Here is a 10,685-nt window from a genome sequence, read left to right on the forward strand (position 1 = left end):
TCTGCTTTCCAGAGCTCTGCAGCTTGCATGCTTGTATTTGAATGTGGTGCTGGTAATCTCTCAAAGGTTTATAGTGTTACTGTTTTCTGAACAAGTACATTTGCTAACTGATATTAGAGGAAGGTTGAGCAAACCCCCCAGATATTCTTATTCTCAGCTTCACAGAGTTTTCTTTTGTCTTATAGGAGAAATCTAGATTTCAGGTGAGGAAGCCAATAATTTTAATGTCATAACCAATGAGGCTGAGAACCAGAATAATCCAAAAATTTGAACCAAATGAAGTAGCTGTTTATTCTAGGATTAGCTTTGTCCCAGGAAAATGGGAGCCTGGTTACATGCCTGAGAACATATGTGAGAAAATGAATTAGGACTTGCATAGTGCATAGTAGAACTTATCCTAAACTGAGAAATTGGGCAAAAGAGAACTGTACAAAATTTTAGTTATTTGTATATAACCAGTATTCACAGATCTCATAATGTCATGTCTACCTGTAAGTGCAAATTAGCAATTCCAAATGTAAGGACCTCAAAGGGAACTAAACATAGCAGAAATAAATAATTCAGTCCTCCAGTTTTACAAAACAAACTGGGCTGGAATGGGAAGGACGCCCTGAGTTTCATGTTTTTTCTAGGAGCAGAAAATTGCTGCTTAGCCATTCTTACTTTGTAGAAATTTTATTTTATTTGGAGTATGCTGTTTTCTGTAGTCAATATATCACAATATAATAATACAGTTCTTTAAAAAGTAACATTAATAGATCTAGCTAAAGCACAATAGACTATTGCTCACAAGTCTTCATTTGCCACCTGCTACCAGACCGGAGAGCAAATTCAGTTTTGTGCCACCAAATTCAGTTATTTCTGTCCTTGCTTGTCTCATTTAAGAACTTTCTGATCCCTGTGGTAATTTGATGTCTAGCACAAAATCCACACCTATAAAGACCTGATATCCCTATATATCCCATGACTCTTCCTCCAGTTATACTACTAAAAGCCAGCTCGTTTGAGTTGATACATGACACGTCACCATTGATGATAGCGGAAGTGAATATGCAAATCATTTGATTGACAGCAACGAGCGATAAGGAGGCTCCATCTTAAATTGCTGCTTTTGAAGTGTGAACATCAAACTTGGGTAAACTGCACCAGGGAGGTTCGACTGGGATAAAGGTAGTGAGAACTCCATTCTGGACAGACTCGTGTATTGGATTACTGAATCTGCCCAGATCAACCCAGGACAAAAGTGCCAGTGTAAAAGGGCCCCTACATAGAATTTGGGATGAAATGCAAAGACATTACAGAAGTCTTGGAAGAGAAAAAGAAGGTATACTCATACTAGAACAGAACACTCCTCCCTTCAGCCACCATCTTGAGGGAGAGAGAGGCAGGCTAGCTCCAACAGGCCTGCCTGGAAGAAGACAAGCCCTCCCTTCAGCCACCATCTTGAGAGAGAGAGTGAGGCAGGTTAGCTCCAAGAAGCCAAGTCCTCCCTCCAGTCCATCTCCCTTGGTCCAGGCCTCAGAGGTAATGAAGACTGCTGGACCTCATCCCCTTCTGCGCCACCACTCCCTTTTCCTTTTGTGTCGTGTCTTTTTAGATTGTAAGCCTGAGGGCAGGGAACCGTCTAATTAAAAAGATTGTATGTACATCGCTGTGTAAATTTACAGCGCTTTATGAATAAAGGTTAATAATAATAATAATGGCTTGTTGGTCCTAGCTGAGGCATATCTAGGACCCAGCATGATAGAGTGTCCACTGCTTTGGTGCCTATTGAAACCAAAACCCAATTCACATAGTGTCAAAGGCACTATGTGCAGTCAACCGTCATAATGGCTCTCTGATTTGTATATCTCTTTGGATGCATTGATTGTGAACAATATTTGCCAGTTTCAAATAATCTGGAGACTAGGGCGGGATACAAACCGCCGCTTTGCGGCGGTCTGCCGCCGCCGCCGGTTAGTCTGCAGGGGAGCCGGAGCCTCCACACGGCGTGGCTCCCATGCAGACAGAAAAAGAAGCTCCAAAATGGAGCTTCTTTTTCAGTCGCGTTTGCGACGTAGCGAGGCGCCAGGGGCGCACTCGCTACGTCACAAGGGACGCGACGCATACGGACGCTCAGCGTCCGATACGCAAAGATGGCGCCGGCCATGTAGAAGGGCCGGCGCCATCTTGTACGGACGGAGTCCGTATTAGGCACAGGGGCGTCTATAAGAGACGCCCCTTTTTTAAAATAGGACGTCCTCCGGACGTCCCAAATGCCAGTGCAGAAAGCACCTAGGGTTCAATTCCCACTTGGTCATGAAACCCACTGGGGGACCTTGGGCAAGCCACACTCTCTCAGCCTCAGAAGATAGGAATTGCAAACCCCCTAGGAATAAAATTACCAAGAAAACCCTGTGATAGCTATGTTTTACCATAGGTTGGAAATGAATTGAAGGCACATAACAACAAATAATGGTTTTGCATTATAAACAGCAATATGAAATAGGATTCTCAGTTTACACTTGGAACCTATTCTAACAGACATTGAAAGTTCTATAGAGTCCATTTAATAGCCACATGTTGACATAAATACAGTATGAAATAGAGTGTACCACAGAAGTCCAGAATGATTAGCTAACCTTTGAAAGTCTGCCAAAATAAAATCCCTGTGTTTTCCTAATCCATTCATACTTATTAATGCAATGTTTGTCTGGAGACAGGTTTTGTTCCCAGATTTAACAGTGCTTTGTAATCATCAATGATGACTTTCCACTGTTAGTGTTTTGCTTTTTGCATTTGCAGCTCAGCATGTGTAAACCTTGATTTTCTGCAGCTTTTTTGAGGGAAAGAGATTGCTGTTTGTTTGTATGCTTTCATAGTATTTCTCAAAAGCAGACTGTATACTAGATTATAATTTAAGGATGCATAAGCAATGGACAATGTGATGGTGTTGAGGAAATATATACTGGGCAATGAGATTCAGACAAGAATACAGAAAGGAAGGTTGAAAAGTTTAAGGGTTAAGAAATCCCAGAATTCTATAGTATTGAGCCATGGCAGTTAAAGCAGTGTAAACTGGGTTATTTCTTCAGTGCAGATGCAACTGAAGTGATAATGGGGGGAAATCAAATTGGCACTAAGATGTGGTGTTCTTTAATATCAAAAAGAATGAGTGGTAACTGAAACCATGTATTCAATATAACTGATCATTCATTAGGAATCTATTAGGCCACTGATGTTTAGTGGAAGAACAGTGACAAAAATTGTGAAGCACGGTTTGGGCAGTGAGAATTCTCTCATGTGGAGAAATAGAGGTATACCTTCTAATCACACTTTTAATGTATTATAAACATTTTAGTATAATACCTTGAATATGGCTCAAACAAGAGACAAAATGTTTTGAAAAGATTTATATTGTTGATAATGCAGATTACAAGAAGGGAAAATATGCACCTATAACAAATAAATAAGGAGATTCAAGGGGAAAAGTTGATATAATGATAGCTCAATACGTTTCAGGAACAAGTATTAGGAGTTTTGATTTCAGGGATTTGGTTTCTGATGAAGGAGAAAGAAAATCCTCATTATCCCCAAAGCACCTGATCTCAGCCACCTTTTTGCATGGTTAATAATGAGAAGTAATTACAGGTATATCTCAGAGCAGATGTATTCCTGGGCATTACTTGTTTAACAGAAAATTTGATTCCAAAGGAAGAACATGTGAAAGAATAAGGATATGTTTCTACACTGCAAAAAAGGAAGAAGAGTTCAAATATATTTCAGCAAAAGTTTTGTTCAAAACTGACATGCACATGTGAAATGAAACATCCAGATCAGGTAAGCCTTGCATACTAGTAAGTAAACAAAACATTTTGAACCTGGTAAAGACCACTTGAAGTATTGTTTTCTAAAATACATTGAAGAATTGTTTTTGTTGTTTCATCATCCTTAATTTTTCTTATAATGTCCATTTTTGTAGTCAAACTTACTTTTTTTTAACATGCTGGGGTAGCTATTGAAGCAGCCTTATCTACTCCCCCCCCTTTCTGTTTTGCTGTTCACACAAACTCAGTAAGGGATCTCAGAGACAGCTGCTGTTTACCTTGCCTGTTGTAAGCAGGAACACACCTTTAATAGAATTGGCTAGAGCAGAAACCTGTTATTTCCTAGCTCAAGCTTTATTGCATTGTTTAGGGCAGACATGCTGCAACCTGATACTGAAAGGATGTTTCTCTAGCCCTCTTTCACCATCTTCCCAATGCTAGTGCCGCTAAAAAGCTTGTAGCTAGAGAAAGAAGAAACATGGAAAGGGTGAGTATAAAACAATTTGGTAAAAAGTGGCTTCATTTTAAGAGCTAGGGGCCTGGGACACACTGGCCAAAAGCAGTGTGCTGGCACCAAAACTAGGGTTTCAGAGCGCGCGGCAACCACACACTTTGGAACCCTAGTCTTTATGGGTGGCGGCATCCTGTCCACATGGGCACCGCCATGATGCTGCTGCCACCGTGCAGCATCTGCACATTGCTGCGCTTTGTGTACGTATGCAGTGTGGCACAAAAAGAACCCAGAAAAACCGGGTTCTTTTTACTGCTGAGGGATGTCACATGGTTTGGTGACTGCAGTGTCCTTCTGCAGTTAAAACGGGCAAATCCAGCCCACCGTTTCGGGGCGGTCTGTACTGCCCCTTTGTTAACCAAGATATGTCTGTATAGCAATAGTGAGAGTTGAAGAGAACAGGCAGATTAAGAAAATGGTATGAAATCTCAGCACAACATTTTATTCATATTACTGGGCTAGAACACAGGACATATGCTACAGAAATTCCCGGAAAGCTTTCAGTGTGCCTTCAGCGCTGGTTTTCAGGCTGTTTTGTATATTAATTTCATTTAAGGGAGTGCCTGGAAGGAATTTGGAAGGAAATTAAAAACAATGAGGATTTGATTTCACTTGGAAATTCTCTGGCATCTAAAAAATTGGATAGGTTTCCAGTGTCTGCCCATGAAATATAGAAGTGCTGCTGAGTCATTCCACATTGCTGTAGAGCAGTGCTTTTAATTCTGATTACTCATGTTTCCAATTCATTATTATGAGTTTCAGTATTTTCAGAAAATAATGTAAAATATAAAAGGAACTGGACTTGATTCGAATAGAAGAAATAAAGCAGTTGTCAGAATGATCTATATATTAAGACATCTCTATCTGTCTAACAGCATATTAATTCAGATTTGTTGCTGCAAATCATAGGTTAGCATGCAAATACTTAGACTGAGATATGGTAACAAATATGCCAGCACAAGGAACTCTGATGGTGGAATGAATATAAAAATCTGTCAGTCTTGATTTCATTGAATTTCTCCTTACCCACCTGCTTTTTCTTCTCATTCTTGTTTTGCATCAGGTTGCAAAGCTTTGTACTTTCTGCACTAAAATGCATTGTACTCAGTTTTAATGCATTTCCCTTAATTTGCACAATTATTTATACATTTTACCTAATTTACACAGCTTTCTCACATTGACCAGTCTATGTTTTTGTACTGTGATTATGTGCATTTTAGCTCTTCAGAATTTTAAAACACAGACATTGTTTTGTGTGCACTTAATTTCTCAGAAATGCTCTGTGTGGTAAGAGGGCACCCTGGTCACTGAAAGAACTAGTCAGCAGTGTACAAAACAGTACCACTCAGGTAAAGAGAGCATCAGTTAGCACCATATAAGTCAACTGGGCGCAGAGATGGTCAAGATTCCCCTTAGCTGAGGTTCAGGGTTTCTCAATATAGTTGGACTCTAAATGCATATGAGGAAGTAGGCTTAAATCTAACAAAGCTCATGCTACCAATTTTTTTCAGTTAGTCTCAAAAGGTACTGCAAGATCTCTTTTCAATCCTGATTTTACAGACTAACACAGCTATATCTTTGATTTCTGTCAGTATAGGTAATTAGTCACTTAGGCGGGTTACAGACTGCTGAAAAGCGGCGCTCTGCTGCCGCTGCCGATTGCTGCGTCCAGGAACCGCAGCAACCAAACCACGCAGTTCCCAGACACAGCGAAGAAGAAGTGCCAAAATGGTGCTTCTTCTTGCACCCCGGATGGGACACTGCGAGGCGCTACTTGCGCACTCGCGGTGTCACATCCGGGGTGTGACGTGCAGACACTATGCGTCCGATACGTCAAAATGGCGGTGCCCGTGTGTATAGAGCGCCGCCATTATTACGCCCCCGTCACGTGCTAGGGGTGAGGCCGGTATGGATGCTAGGGCCTCAGACAACCCCTAGCACAGTGGTTCCCAACTTTCCTAATGCCACGACATTTTAATATAGTTCTTGATGTTGTGGTAACTCAAACCCATGAAATTATTTTCGTTGATACTTCATAACTGTAATTAAGTAGGTGTTTTCCAATGGTCTTAGGCGACCCCCATGAAAAGGTCATTCGACCTCCAAAGGGGTCCCGACCCACAGGTTGGGAACCACTGCCCTAGCATGTGATGGGGGCACAGCAAAGGCCCATTTGTAAATGGCCTTTGACACTTAATATAATTGTTTGTGTAAACAGGTAAGAGGAATCAAATGTAAACATTCTTGTCAACCCAACATCTCTGTTGGGAGCACTATGGAGAACTTTCTGTAATCAAGACATTACCATAGAAATGGCCTCCTTTCCAGTAATCACCCACACATCTCACTTGGCTTAACAAAGGCACTAGATGAAAGGCCAGTGATCTCAAGGTCCATTAAGGTATCTGTGGGAGGAAGAAAACCTTCAGGTAGGTCTTGGTCTGCTTAGGAAATTTCCAATCAAAACCAGACAGAGAGTTAAATCTGATTCTGTAGATTTGTCTGAAAATTTAATTGCACTTTCTGATCAGCTCTAAAGACTGGCACCTATCTGAGATCCACCCACCTATATGATTATACACCCACACAAGACTTCAGAAAGCTGCTCCTCTGTTGTAACCTTCTCCCCATTTATTTTTTAAACGTTTAAGCAAGGTGCTCCCCTCCAAATGACCTCCATGCCCTCTTGGGTGTATGAGGGCCATGTTGCCATTTTAGAAGAACAGTTTTGCCCCAGGCTGTTTTAGATCCAGGAGAGGCCTTTCCTAAACTAGGAAGCAAATTGGAGGACAAGATCTAAGGATGTGGATGATGGTGGTACATTCCTAGTTTAAAATAGGTTTCTCCCCAGTTGGTGAGGAATGCCCTTGAGGGCTTCAAAATGGCCTTGGGGGACCACCTGAGTCCCATGTGCACTTTCCTCACCCCTGATGTAGTCCACATGATTTTACAAATAATTTAGGGTGTGGTAATTTCCAAATTTAGAAAATGGCCATGTGTGTTAAACAAAAATTAGACATCTTTTATGTTTTTCTGGTTTAGTTGCAAGCATCAGGGTGGCAAGATCAAACATTTACCCTCTCCCTAATTGAAAGGTTTGAACAATATTTCTTTTTATATTTTTTCAACTGAGCAAATCTTAGATACAAAATTATAGAGCAGCTTATGGGCAGCAAATGTGGGTGGCATATATGTAACGCCAGCCAAGGTTTATTTAGAAGGCCTCTGTTTAAATCACAAACACAGTTCTCATAGTATTTATGGACAGTAATGATTGGTCTGTTTTTCCCTGCTATATTTTGATGTTAAATAATTATATGCCTTCTAGCTAACGCATCCAGCTGCTTGAGTGTTCCTTTACTGAATGGTAACTTGCAGCCCACTATTTGAAAGGCAGGTTTAAATGGCATCAGGAGTTGCAAATGCACCTTTCTTGCTAAAGAATAGTGGAAAGCTGGTGTGTTGGGTTATACAGTACAAACAGTTACTGCAGAGACACAGGTGGTGAGGTAAAACTGGAAGGGAGGCAGGCTATCAAGCCTGTTCAAGGTTGTTTCTGTGAAAAGAATCTACCCGTAACAACACCAAAGGGACAAGAAGGGAACAAGAAGGGAAATGTGTTTATTAATTGTAATGAATGAGTATTGAGCCCATCATGAATTTGAAATTATGTTTCTTTCTGAGAATGAATGTTTCTGGACTGGATCTATACTTCATGAATAAAGTTTACTGAGTTTTAAATACTGAAGCCTGAAGTTCAGAACTTGGTGTCCTGCCAGACTATACAGACTGCCATTTTATGTACTAGTGATGTAGCTGAGTCAGGGTTTGTAGATTTGAGTGCCAGGCAGGACCTTTTCATTAGCAGAGATGACAACATTTTCTTCCCCCTTCCTACTACTCTTCCCTGTTGCCTTTGAACTCAGCTACAATTTTCACAATATTATGCTGTGCAGGTCCAATCAATTTCTCCAACAGCAATATATGGTGGTGAGCTATCCCTTTTGCAGTGCCAAATGCGTGTGTGTGTGCGTGTGTTACATAAAATCACATATGCACACATATAGATATTTAACACACACATATACCCACAAATCAACACAGTGGCAACTTCTCTATCAAATTTGTCACTATGCTCCTTGTGTGCACATTTACAATGATTAAAATTCAAAGAACTGTCTGTTCCACCCCCTTCCAGTACAGGAATCCACAACTAAAGCATTCCTGAGAGGTGGCCATCCAATCTCTGTTTAAAAAGGTTTTATGAAGGAGAGTTCACATCCTTATTTGGTTGTTTATTCTACTATAAATCCGGTATTACTGTATATGCTTCCAGGGTTTTATGCATAAAAATATTAAAATATTATTTGTTTATTTTATTGCACTTATTTCCTGCCTTTCTTCCAAAATGGAATCCAAGGCAGCATGTGCATATTGTGTATAAAATTATTTTCAGGCTATGCATATAAGGTGTATACAAAACAAAAATGAATTTCATATTTAGACTTGGATCTCATCTCTAAGATATCTCATTATGTGTATGTAAATATTCCAAAATCTGAAAAACTCTGAAATTGAAAACACCTCTAGTCCCAAGCATTTTGGATAAGCGAGACTCAACTTGTACAACTAATAAACTATTAGTGCAAAAGTTAAAAATATTAAAAAATAGGGCACAGCCCAGCCAAAATTATATACACTGCTAAGTCCCAAAGTTGTACTTCTCCTAAAATATGCTTACGGTATGTAGTTCCATGGATATAGTGAGATAATTTGGAGAACATGGATACTTTAGTATTTGATGTGTTTTTAAGCCAGATAATTGGAATACAAATTGAATTTTAATAGCAGCATTGGGAATGTACTGCTAATGTGCAAATGAAACAAACATACACTTCTTCTATTGTCAAGTCAATAGAAGAAGCTGGAAATCACAAACAGCTGCCTTGCCAAGTATTATTTGCAGGCTTTCTAAAACAAAGAACACTGCTTTGTAAGAGACTGACTGGGACCAGTGAAGCAGTAATGGGAAATTATGGAACCCTTTTAGGGTGGCTACTTAAATGTTGCCAAAAAAAAAAAAAAAAAAAAAAGGATGAGGCACATCACCAAAAGAAAGGATGAGAGAGAGGACACAGATTTGCATAAATTTTCATATGGTAATTAACAAATCTAGCCAAAAAAATATAGAAATAATTGATAATGTTTTTAAAAGGACACAGTACATCTCACTACAATAGGAAAGCCTATCACTGAATGGCCTGTGTGCACATTCAGACATATGTCCTGCTGTTAACTTTTGATGGACAACTTTGAGAGTCATTCTGTCCCTACTTCTGATTCTTTAGCTTCAAACTGGACCTACAAATTCTACAAATAAAACATGGGTGGAATTTGTGTGGCTCTCCAGATGTTGGATCACAGCTCCCATAATCACTTCCCCTTCATTATGCCAAGCAGGGCAAATCAGCAGTCCAAGAACCTCTGGAGGGCCGCCCATTGTTGAATCACACTTTTGAAACAGAGGAAGCCTTGAAATAGAGGCTTGTCTATGGTAGCTCTTCAGACAAAAAAACTAACCTATAAAGCTGTGTGCACCAATACCTTAAAACTTTTCCCTGCTCCAAATTGCCCTTACAAAGCTTTATTACCCTGGCTGAGAGTAAAGATCAGTGGCAAAAGTACATGCGAAAATTAGGTTAGTATAAGACGAGGATCAAGGGAGTTCCCAGACATCTCTGTTCTAGCTAATTTCTGTGGGTTTGAATTTAAAGACTCTGCATTCTAAAATGTAATTTTAGTGTAATCAATAGATATATACAACACTTACTACTTGGATGTACATTTTAAGAGAAAGGATCTATACTGAAGCACAGAGTTTATTGCAGTGTCACAGCTATCCCACTGGATTTATTTGTTTATTATACTTTTACTCTGCACAGATACTAAAGTACTCTGGGTGAATGTGCAGAGAAATAAGAAGTACACAATACAATACAAAATTACATGAGAATATAAGAAGAGCTATATGCATCAGACTAAAGGACTATCTAGTTCAGCCTTCTGTTCCATAGTGTCCCAATAAATGCCTATAGACAGGATGCATCCACAATAAAGTAACAATTTAAAAAGCACAAAACAAAGCCTACCACACTACATAACAGCTGTGTGAGCTGACTTACTCAGCAGAAGATCCAGAATGTGGTTATTGCCATCATACTACTGCACACCTGAGATGTAATGTATGTTTCTGCCATGACTGGGATGAGATATAATCTCTGACATGGTTCCTGAACTTTCACTTCCTGCAGTGCTAAAAGTCTTGCAGCATGATCTTCATGCATGCCCTAAAAAGCATATTCTGTATT

This window comes from Sceloporus undulatus, chromosome 5, assembly GCF_019175285.1.
Source record: "Sceloporus undulatus isolate JIND9_A2432 ecotype Alabama chromosome 5, SceUnd_v1.1, whole genome shotgun sequence".
NCBI classification, from domain to species: domain Eukaryota; kingdom Metazoa; phylum Chordata; class Lepidosauria; order Squamata; family Phrynosomatidae; genus Sceloporus; species Sceloporus undulatus.